At 36.2% G+C, this 12,336-nt stretch overlaps 1 pseudogene; it reads left to right on the top strand.

Annotated features, from left to right (window-relative positions):
• The first annotated feature begins 8,870 nt into the window (after nucleotides 1-8,870).
• LOC132624616 (cysteine-rich receptor-like protein kinase 10) lies at nucleotides 8,871-11,954 on the top strand (annotated as a pseudogene).
• The last annotated feature ends 382 nt before the right edge of the window (nucleotides 11,955-12,336 follow it).

Here is a 12,336-nt window from a genome sequence, read left to right as displayed (position 1 = left end):
TTCTAAGCACTCTTGCATAAAATCTTCACATATAACAAAAGTATAAAACACGGTTCATGAATGCTTTTCCAATGTAGCATGCAACATATACACCAGGATACTCCTAGATTCTAATGTTTACTGAGCCAGCCACCCACCCAAAGAGCAGAAAAATTGAGCCCATGTACCATAAATCAAAGTTTTTTAAGGAAAAAATTAATCAATATTTAGAAGTGAGAGAATTCAGAACTAAGCAGCATATGCCCCCCTCCCCAAGTATTTTATATAGCAGTTAACCCTTTAATTCCAATATTTGGAGCTACTAATTCTCTACAGTCCAAAGAAGTCAATCATGACACATCTAAGATTATAAAACTTTTACCTGAGACGACCGAGTTGCAAACAACCAAGTTCTATCAACATGATTTGTGCTTGATTTCATCAATACCAAAATTCTAATAATATGAACTTCAATGTTGTCATTTTTTTTGGTTCTGATAAGTGAAGAGACTCAATGTGGCCATTTAAACGCTTGGATACACGATGATAGCATGTAGTCCCATTAACCCATTTTAATTGACTTCCTAATACTAACGTAAGTAGCTCAAATTTGATGTCCAACCTTTCTACTAACTTTTCCACCTTTTCACATTTTGAAACTTCCCTCTTAATCTCTGTGTAAATTAATGTAGGTCGACAAATTAGGTAAGATCGAGGCAGTAAAAGTTCATGTAAGGCATACACCATAAATTGGAACTCTCATTTTGTTCCCTTCTCAATATCCAAGAAAAGTTTCATGTGTTATTTACATCTGTTCCTTTAGTTCCCTAGAAATATTCACTTTCTTGTCATCTGGATCACAGATATTATGAAGCCAGCATATCATTTAATTGTTATTCACAGTACATGAATCAGAAACTAAGATGCAAACTGAAATTTCTACTTATAAATAAAGACAGTAAGGGAAAAGTAAAATAACAAAATACCTTCAAGCACTATATTCCTCGAATCGAGAGGTCTCTGAGAAGAGGCAATACCTACCATTCGGAAAATCAAGATAAACCAAAAAAGGGCCTGGAAAACATGAAATACAGGAACTATGTGGGGACTGAAACATGAGCGGCAAGTAGAATTAGAAGTAGAATTTTAATAACCTTAGACTTCTCCTCTTAACTCTTCGATTTATTTTCTTCAAGGCTAAAGGTACATCAAAATCCATATGTTGAACGGTTTTAGAGCCATTTCCTGAAGGCGTGGGCAATATCTCTCGACAGGGCATTTCGTACACGGCATGGGCGTAAAAAAAAGCATATCGTGTTGATTTGGCTTTTTCTCATAATAAATTGGTGAACACTTGTATTCCCATTGGAGAGACGTTTATAGAAGTAAGTGTAGCAAGGAACAGAGGAAGTCAGAAAATCCACCAAACCTGAAGCAAGATTACTATAGATTTAAATGGTAGAGAAGGAATACAGAAAGAGAGGAAAGACGTAAACAATTTAGAGACTGAGGAAACGGGTGGGTTCGTAAAGCGGTGTTAATTACGCGAATGGTTTTATTCTTTAATTGTGAAAAGCATGGAAAATTAAAAAAATTGTAACAGTAGATAAATACAATTCCTACATTTTAGTTGCGCCATGTCACCGGGCTGATGTCCTGCTTTTATATAGATATATAGATTAAATGGTGTAGTATTTTAGCTCTGCTATAGTGCTGATGGTGTTTTACTGTTTTAAAATCATTCACAATTGATTCTTGGAAATATTTGGTTGTCTTAAATAACTTTTCTCTGGACGTTAGATAAGCATGTCATTAAAATGCTAATCTTGATTTGGAGTTCTTTGGTTTAGTACCGATACAAATAGTTTTAAATCGGTAACTTCTCTTTGAGCTTGTACATTTTAATAGAAATCATATCCTTGTGTGAATATATTATATATGTGTTTCATTTTTAAGATGAAAGATGTAAGTATTAGCAGTAAGTATCCAATGGTTGCTAGTAGCATATTTGATATGGGTTTACACTCATATATAGTTCTATCTTGTTTTAATATCTCCAAGTTATTTGTAAATATGTTCATTATTCAAGTTTTGCACGTGAATGATTTTATTTTGAGTTGAAGGCATACAACTGATTCTTTTTTTTTTTTTTAAATGAGATGCATTTGAGAGCCCATTTCTGCTAAGGTGCAAAAGTGATAAGTTGTGTTACATTCTATGTTTTGATGATTTGTCACACAACTGGAGAACCAGAGAGGGACCTGGTCTACTATGTGTTCTCTCTGTACATCACATCGTCAATAGTAACAGCTGTAAAGCTGCACTGTTCACTGCACACTAGTACATCAAAGCTGCTGTGACCGTGTTTTAAGGATGAGTGGTCTCTATCTCATCCCATATGCTCCCCAATATATATACAACATGTTACAACTCATTATGTATCACTTGGAAAACCTAGAATCACTTTAAAGTGCAGCCGTCACTGTGAGGACCCACAGCAAGTGTAACCCATGCATGCAACTGTGAACCCCTTGGGTATCTGGACCCCATGAACATGACTTGACATGACATGACATACTCAGGTATTGTATGAGCAAGAGACACAGACAATTCGATATACGCTGCAGCGGCTGGTATCGAACCTGTGACCTCTCCCCTTTTGTTCTCCCAAAGGAGACACCTCTCACCAATTGAGCTGCGATCTGTTTGCTGTTGGGTTTCAGCCCAGCAATTCCTTTCTTTTTTTTATATATGCTGCGGATCTGTTCCTGTCTATTGGGCTTTGGCCCAGAATTTTTTTTTCTATTTTTTTTTTGCTGCGGACAGAGGGCTGGACAGAGAGAGGAGTCATGTTGGGCTTTGGCCCAACACCGAATGCCGAAGAAGACGAGTCCCTCGGACTCGTATGCGATGGTCATGCACAAAAACGAAAGAAAAGGATTAGTATGGATCTAGATAATTGATAATGCAAAATTCATAACTCAAAGAAAGAATTTCAAATACCCTCACATAATAGTAAGAAAATTAAATTTAATTCGGCTAAGACAAACAAACTCGCGACCCAAATAAGTGACTATACAAGAAAAAGTAACTGGGCCGAATTTTCGAATTGGGCCTGCTGTGCACATAGAGGCCTAACACAGGAAGAAGAACAGGAGGTCCAATTCTAACAATTGTGAGGAAATAAAGACCCAAATCAGACAATGTTCAAACAGGCCCAACAATTCACACTGAGCATATGGCCGAAGCCCAGCAACTAAAAGGGAGACACAGGCCCAAATATTAAACAGACCCAACAGCAGTTTAGACTAGTAAATTTACACAAGTGATATATCCCACATATACTAAATATATCAACTTCTATACCCTTGGATGTATATAGAATTGGGTATACTTTGTATATCTAGGTATATCCTTCTATATGCCATAAATCAAACATGCAGTATCCTAGCTAACAGTCATGAGCATTTGGAGCGTAAATATAAACCAAACAGGGGACAGCAGGATCAGATACTACAATAAGCTGAGCAAAAACAAAGCAAAGAGAGCACCAATACAACTAAATATACTAATCCCAGTCGAACCTATATTTTAGACTTAAGAAAACAATTTAGTAATGCCCTATCTATGATGACACAGAATACTCAAACAACAGCAAATTTCAACTTGTTGACATACTTAAGACATCATTTTAAGACATACAAAAGCACTAAAAAAAAGACAACATTCAGCAGACAAACAACCAGATTTGCACACCGGATTCACATTTAACAAGGCATATACCAAATGCTTAGAAACAGAGGAACACATCAGAGGAGGGGGGAGAGGTACAACATGATAGAAGTAAAACAGCTACAGTCCTAAGTATTAGGCAGAAGGTCTTAATCAAATATGCCACAAAATTGCAGGTGATTCATCATACGAATTTAAACACAAAAGATCAATTAGAGTGAAATGTGCAAACTGGACTGGACTAAGCAAAGTCCTCTACATTATTGAAGTTTAAACTAATCATGTTTTCATAATTACGAGTTAATATAGAACCATGATTCAGCTAACAGAACCAACATAGCATTCCCAAGCTACTCCAATATCAAACAAGACCTATGGACTATACTAATAACATGTTAAATCATACTAACTTCATTTAAACAAGTTATAGGTGACTGAAACCAATTAAAACTGAGCATAAGCAAGTGTCAATGAACTTCCGAGGGTTATGCTAACCTACAACAGACTTACGCAATTAAAACAGCTAATCCGAGCCCAGGTCATAATACTTGAACACATGAAACCATAAACTTAACAGCATGATTCAGAACCAAGCATATAGAACAATAATGGGTTTAAGCTACCATGCTAACAGAAAACTAAACATGTGAAGATCTACTTAGGCAGGTTGTAGGCTAACCTAGAATGTGACTAAATAAATTAATCCTATATAGTATAACAAAGTAGTTGCAGACCCAAACTATACATGGCTAAATCAAAACCTAACCAAAATAAACTTGTTCAGGCTAACTAATCATAAAAAGATTAATGCACACAAACATGATTAACAGATTATCTAGTCTAAACTAACATATGATTAATCCAATGACATACAAGCAAACAAAGGTAAACTTAAAGCACAAGGTTAATCTAAACTTGCATATGAAGCTAAGACAGTCACAAAAAACTAAACTAAACAGGACTAAACATGCTTAACACAACTAGAATAACTACAGACAAAACTGAGATACAACTAAGCAAACGAATCACATAAACAGTTTCAAACTTTCAAACAAATATTAAAAATAACTAAAGGAAGGAAATTACCTTCTTTGGGTGCAGCGAAATGAGGCTTCGGATCTCCGAACTACCTCGAAACAACACAAACTCCGAGCTCTCAAACACTCAGAATCGAATAAATACCCAAGGTAGAAAACAGAACAGATTTAGTATTTTTTTGAGACGATATCAATAAAATTAAAACTAGTATCTTTAAAAGGGAGTTTGAGCGGTTAGAAACTTAGTATATTTTTTAGGGGAGTTTTTGCAACTCAAGAACTTGTTTTTGCAGGGGGAATTTTGGGGTTTCAAACTTGTTATTTTTAAGGATTCAAGGCAGCTCAAGAACTGTTTTCAAGGGGGGTTTTGAGGTGGCTCAAAAATTCCTCCCTAAACGAACCCGGAAACGATTATTTATAGGGGAAAAATCTAGGGTTTGATCTAGGGTTTCAAGTTTGGGCGGGATTTCTGGTCAAAGAAATACTTTTCAAATCGAACGTTAGGGGGCTTTTTCTGTGTCGATCAGAAACAAACGAAGAAGAAAACAAAACCATTAAACTTGTACCCGAAAAAAATGAAAAGGGAACTGATGAAGAAAGCGATTTTGTTTCACAATCGGACGAAGTCTATTAAAATGCTCTCAGATTTGAAAGCAGAAGACTGGAAAAGAAAACAAAATCCAAACCCTTAAACGTTGATATTCTGGACCGATCATTGAATTGTTTCCTAAGATGGCCATGCACGGCCAGGAGGGACGAAAAGATGACTGTGATTTTTCTATTTTTTGTTGAAGAGGAAGAGAGAGAGAGAGAGAGAGAGAGAGAGAGAGAGAGAGAGAGAGAGAGAGAGAAGGAGGAGAGAGAGGAGCGAGGGGGGGGGGGGGGATGAAAAGAGGGAGCATGACCTAACCGCTTCATTTCTTGAAAAGGAATTGGGTCGGGTCGATGGACTGGGCTAATGAATTAAACGTGGGTTGGTCGGATAGATGAATAGGTGGGCTGGGTCGGGTAGATGAATAGGGCTGGGTGAATTAAAAATGTGGGCTGATTTTATGAATTTGTCCGAAAATAATTATAAGTTGATTGGGCTTGGATTTGGACTAATAATTTGGCTGATGAAATAACCAATTTGGGCTTTGATTTTAAATAAAAAACCCATTTTAATTAATTATATACTAAGTGTGCTAAAATATCACCTAATATAAAAGCATGTATTTATTAGTACTCAGATAAAAATAAAATGACGTCATAATAGCCGTGCGATAATATATTTGAAATTCAACAGTAAGTAAACGCTATTATTTAATTGCACGAAAATAAATGCGATGCGTGTGCATAAGCTGGTAAAAATGCTGGAATGATAAAAATGTGAATTATAATAATACTGGTAATAATAATAATAACAAAAAAAAATAATAGTAATAATAATAATAATAATGATAAGGATAAGTAACAAATTAATAACAGCTAGTGACTGCAATAGAATAATGAAACGCCGGTATTAATAAAAGCTAATAATTATAGTAAAATATAAACAATTATTTTTTAGAGTTGCTAAAATTATTAGAAGCGTAAACAGATATTTTAGAGGAGAAGCGGGATAAAATTGGGTGTCAACAATAATACTTAGTGATTTCTAGGGTCGTTTTTGCATTCTCAAGTTTGGTGAAGTTTGTTTTGCTAAAGAAGGCTATCATTCGTGATTTTGCGGGTTTAGATTTTTTTGTTTTGTGTATTTTGTAGTGTATTTCTCTACTGATATAGTTTCTTGTTAGGGTTTTGACACATTTAATTATTTGCTTGCATTCTAGGGTTTTGAATCGGGTGTTTGTTAATGTAGGACTTTTTTAGTAGAATGAGGTAAATGAACGAGTAGCTTTTGCTGCTGATTTTGTTAAAAATCATATGTTTCCCTTTGATGTTGCTTGTTGGTGAGAAGTTTTGTTGCTTTGTAATTTAAGGGTTTTGTTAAGCATTGTTGCTTTGTAACTTTCAGGTATGACTGATTTTATTTATGTTACGTTGAGATGGTTTTATGGTGGGGTATTTGATTTAAGTAGTGGTGTGCCAAGATATGAGGGTGGTAATTGTACAAAATTCTTAGATGTTGATGTTGATAGGTTGTCATATTTTGAGCTTAGGGACTACATAAAGGAATTAGGATATAGTCCAAGTTGTGATTTTAAGGTGAAGCCCCCTAATAGTGACATTCTTATAGATGTACTTACTGACAAGGATATTTTTGACCTTTCCCTAAGTTTGAAAGATGGGACATTGTGGAGATTTATGTCTGCCACATGGTAGATGAACCAGATGTGCCCCCATTGCCTTTGGAATATATTGTTCCCAACAACCAAACAAAAAGTGATGCTTTTAATAAAGTTGGTGAAGGTATCCAATGTGAACTAAATGTTTCTCAAAGCAACCCTAATGAGAACCCAGCCACTGAAAATACACCACTTGAATCTGCAGCAACTACTACTTCACCCTCTCAATTTCCCACTAATTCTTCAACCCCACAAACAGAAGCTGCTGAAAATTCACCCAAACAAATTGAACCTGAATATGGTGAAAATGCAAAGTAAGTAAGTAGTGACCATGTTGACTCTCAATCAACAGATTCCGATGTTGAATCAGATGTTGAATCTGATGAAGAATCAGACCATGTGGCAGTATTTGATGGTCCAGATGGTGATGATAGATCTGATGTACATGAGGAAGTTAGAACATTTAGGGTTGAAAGGAGGGCTTATAAGACAAGGATTAGAAGATAGAAAAAGGGGCAATCTAACATTGATGATATACCTTTAGGTGAAGTTGAACAAGACATAGGATTTGATGAAACAGAACCTAATGAAAGAGGTTTGGAAGGAAAGGTAGGTGGTGATGAACCCTTTTACTTTAGTTCTGATGCATATAGTTGTACATTTGATGAGGATGATGCTGAGGAGGGGGTAACCCTGAAACCTAGAAGGGAAAGTAAATACATAAGGTTTGACCTTGCATGTAAGAAGGTAGTATGGCAGCTTAGTATGATTTTCAGAGTGTTAATGAGTTTAGAGAAGCTGTGACTAGATATTCACTTCAGAAGCATATTCAGTTAGATAAGTTTGTCAATGAGCCTTCAAGGGTGAGGGTCACATGTAGGGATGGTTGTCCTTGGTTAATTTATGCTAAACTCGACAATTCAACCAAGAATTTTCAAATCAAAACATATTATCCTAAACATAGATGTGTTCAGACCACAAGGAACTATATGTGCAATTCTAAGTACCTAGCCAACCACTACAAAGATAGAATTACTGAACAACCAAACATCAAAATTTGCAAACTCCAAGAGGCAATTAGGAAGGAACTTGGTGTACATGTTGGCAGGTCCACTGTTAGGAGAGCTAGATCTAAGGTTTTACTAGTGATCATGGGTGATCAAGAAAAAGAGTTTGGAAGAATACTTGATTATAGAGATGAAGTGTTGAAAACAAATCCAGGAAGTACTTGTATGGTGAGTGTCTACTACATAATTTGCTAAAGATGGTAAGCCTTGCTTCTTAGGTTTCTACATCTGTTTTGATGCCTTGAAAAGATCATTTTTGAGTGGTTGTAGAAGATGCATTGGGTTAGATGGCTGTTTCTTAAAGGGTTGTAGCAAGGGTCAACTGCTTGCTTTGGTCCAAATTCGTAAATATTAGTGTAGTTGTTTTCTTTGCTTGATTTTATTTTTACATATTAAAAAAAAAAAAAAAAAAAAAAACTGACCAGTTTTTGCAAAACTGCAAAACTGTCTAGTTCTGAAAATCTGTCCAGTTTTTGCTTTTACAGAAACTGTCCAGTTCTGAAAAACTTTCCAGTTTTTGCTTCTGTAGAAACTGTCCAGTTCTAAAAAAAAAAAAACAATGGCATCATATAATGAAAATTGGTCGAATGGTAGTTATGCATACTTTGATGACCCTTGTCTTTATTGTGGAGGACCACACTCATGGCAAAACTGTTTGAATTCTCCCGGGGGCGGATTGTGCGCACAATCCCAAACCTATGAGTGGAGTATATGTGATAGATGCGGTGGTCAAAATGGTCATTGGGATAATTGTGATTATTTGTCCTTCCCTTCCCCGAACCCCCACTATGACTCATCAGCTTCCAAATGGACAAGAAGTAGCAGTGAAAAGATTGTCAGCTGATTCAGGCCAAGGTGATCTAGAATTCAAAAATAAAATGAGGTCTTGTTGGTTGTCAGGCTTCAACACAGGAATTTGGTTAGGTTGATGGGATTTTGCCTTGATGGAACAAAGCGACTTCTTGTGTATGAATTTGTTCCCAATGCAAGCCTTGACCAAGTTTTATTTGGTATGTATTGCTTAATGTTTTGTCAGTGTAATTTGACATGTTGACTGTTGTCCGTTTACTGCCTTATTTTCTGGAAAATTTATAGTAGTATTTTAAGTGACTTAATTTTGCAAAATTCTTCTAAATTGTCGATGTATAGAAGCTCAATTCATAATTTTACTTTTCATCTTGTTCCCAGATCCAATTAAACGTAGGCAATTGGATTGGGAAAGGCGATCCAAAATCATCGGAGGCGTTGCTAGGGGAATTCTTTATCTTCATGAGGATTCTAGGCTTCGGATCATTCATCGTGATCTCAAAGCTAGTAATGTTCTACTTGATGCAAAAATGAATCCTAAAATTGCAGACTTTGGCATGGCAGAGGTATTTACATTAGATGAAACTCGAGGCAACACAAGCAGAATTGTGGGGACGTATTAAGCTTTACATCTCTCATTATTAGATAGATTGTTACTCCTTTTTCATATTAATCAAGGATGGCTCAATGGAATTGTTGGCCTAAAGCCAAATCTTAATAAGAGGTATCAAATATATTCATTAATATTAGCTGTTGCGTGCGTCACATGTGCATCTCGTGTGCTGCACGTCCATCCTGTGTGCCATACGTGCATTCCATATCAATTAATAAAACATGTGTGAGGTATACATCTAAAGTAAAATGAAATTAGTGCAAGTTTTGATGAAGCATGATTCTATTTCTACAGACTTAATAGTTCAACTCAAAATTATTGGACATTATTTAAATTTTGGATGGTTGTTTCTTGGAATAGTTTGTTGAGCGCAGGATACTACTATTATGAACTATTTTCTAGCTTAATTTAATTTTTTTTAACAAGATTTATACACCTTACTCTACTTTTACCCCCTGTTTGGATGGTGGTTTCTCGTGATTCATTAATGTATGGTTTTCCAAGGAAACCATGTTTGTTTCTATTGTTCTTAAAATTATGTGGTATGGTATTGTAAACCCGTGATTCATTCCATGCTTATATAATCATGAAAAGTCCCAATTTTTGAAACCACGGAATTGGTGATTTTTTCGTGGTTACGTATTTCATTTCTCCATTATACCATCCACCCTACCCTACCCCTACCCCACCCTACCACTTACCCCCACCCCCACCCCTGCCCCACGCTACCACTCACCCCACCCACCCCCGCCACTCACCCTAACCCCACCCCGCCCTACCACCCACCCTCACCCCACCTACCCCACTCATCTGCCATCCACTACCTCTCACCACCGCCCAACCCCACCCTACAACAACTCACCCCCACCCTCATCCCACACTACCCACCCCTCCACCACCCCTACCCACTACCCCTCACCACCACCCAACCCCACCTCACAAACACTCACCCCCACCCTACTACCCACAACCCCCACTCTCATCTCACAATCACCCACCTCACACCACCCACCCCTCCCCCACCCACTACCTACTTATTTTTTAAAGTTCCTATTTTATTCTTTACATAAGTTTTATTAATATATATAAATTATTTCTAATTAAGAGTTAAAGGTATTTTAGTAAACTTACAAGTTATTATACAGTACCATACAGTCAAACCAAACAATACAAATGTTATTAAATCACAACAAACGGTACAATCTATCCAAACATTGTATTCATTAATACAGAACAATACAATACAACACCATATTGTACCATACCATACTGTACATTAATGAACCACGGGAAACAACCATCCAAACATAGGGTTAGTAACTATTGAAAATGGGCCCCCAAAATTTAGGAACCTAAAGTACTTGCCTTAGTGGCTTGTGTATTGAGCCGGCCCTAATATCACTGGGAAGGATTCCTTAACCATTTAGCAAAAATAAAAGCTGCCTTGAGACAAAAGCAAATCTTTCCTTGAAATGTCACTAGAATTTTCAGATGAACTTTGTTCTGGTAATTTCTTCATGAAGGGTTAGCTCCATTTTTTTGAATTAGAACTTTGATTGTCTCCAAAATCAGTATTTTTCGATATGATGAAAATGAAGTTTATTTCAAAAAGTATGACCTTCTGCCAAAAGTGAGTTCTGTGAATGAATAGGCTAAATTTGATTCTGTAGCACAATGTTTTACTATTTCCTAAGTTCATTGAGAAATGTCTTAATGAAACGTGTAGTTCTGACTTTTAACATCAAGTAGTGCGTTCCCTATTTTATCAATTGAATCATATCTAAGTTGCGAATGTTATATAATTCTTGTTTTTGTTTTGCGATGGATATATGGCACCAGAGTATGCAATGCATGGACAATTTTCAATCAAGTCAAATGTTTTTAGCTTTGGAGTATTAGTCCTAGAAATTTTAAGTGGCCAAAGAAACACTTGTTTAAAAAATGGAGAATCTATGGAAGACCTTCTAAGCCATGTAACATAATTTAATTAAGCAACTATACCTCAATGCCGAACTAGTTGGGACCATCTTCATGCATTAAATTCTTTTAAATTGTCAATGTGTAGAGTTTAAACTCTTGAATTAAAATGTGGCAGGCTTGGATGAACTGGCGTGAAGGAACAACTACAAATTTGATAGACCCCATATTGAGGGGAAGCTCAGGCCTGATTCGTGACATAATGAGATGTATCCACATTGTTTTATTGTGCATTCAAGAAAATGCGGTTGATAGACCAACTATGGCTGCAGTAGTTCTCATGCTCAGCAGCCTCTCTTTGAGTCTTCCAATGCCTTCAGGGCCTGCAAACTATACGCATAGTAATATTAGCCAAGAGATTTCTCTTAGGCAAGAATACAACACAAGAATGTCAGAATCTAGTGAACTAGCCAAAAGTAAATCTATTGGTTCATCACGAAATGAGGCGTCGATATCTGAGTTATATCCTCGTTAACATCCTAAGACATAATAGCCTTTTCTTTGAGTTATCTTTTTTACTTTATTATTTATTCCAACACCAATTAGTTTAGAATTGAGATTGATTGATCGATGATTTTGTGTTTCGCACATGGATTTTTATTTGATTTGTAAGTATGGAGTATTACACTTGTAAAATTGGTGGAATTGTCCAATTAGTGATAGAAATGTATTTTGCCTTTATTTATTCAGACTGACAAGCTCAAAACCTAAAGCATCTTTCGACTCTTCGACCAAATTGGGACACTTCACTCTCTACATCAATCCATTCTATAGGTGTAGTTTTTAGAAGTGTAGGATCAGATATGTAATCTTGATCAATTTAGATAAGAAGACGAAATGGAGAGGAAGAAGAAGAG

This window comes from Lycium barbarum, chromosome 12 (assembly GCF_019175385.1).
Source record: "Lycium barbarum isolate Lr01 chromosome 12, ASM1917538v2, whole genome shotgun sequence".
Lineage (NCBI taxonomy): Eukaryota > Viridiplantae > Streptophyta > Magnoliopsida > Solanales > Solanaceae > Lycium > Lycium barbarum.
Note: the sequence above shows the minus strand (reverse complement) of the source record. Positions and strands in the feature narration are given on the sequence as shown.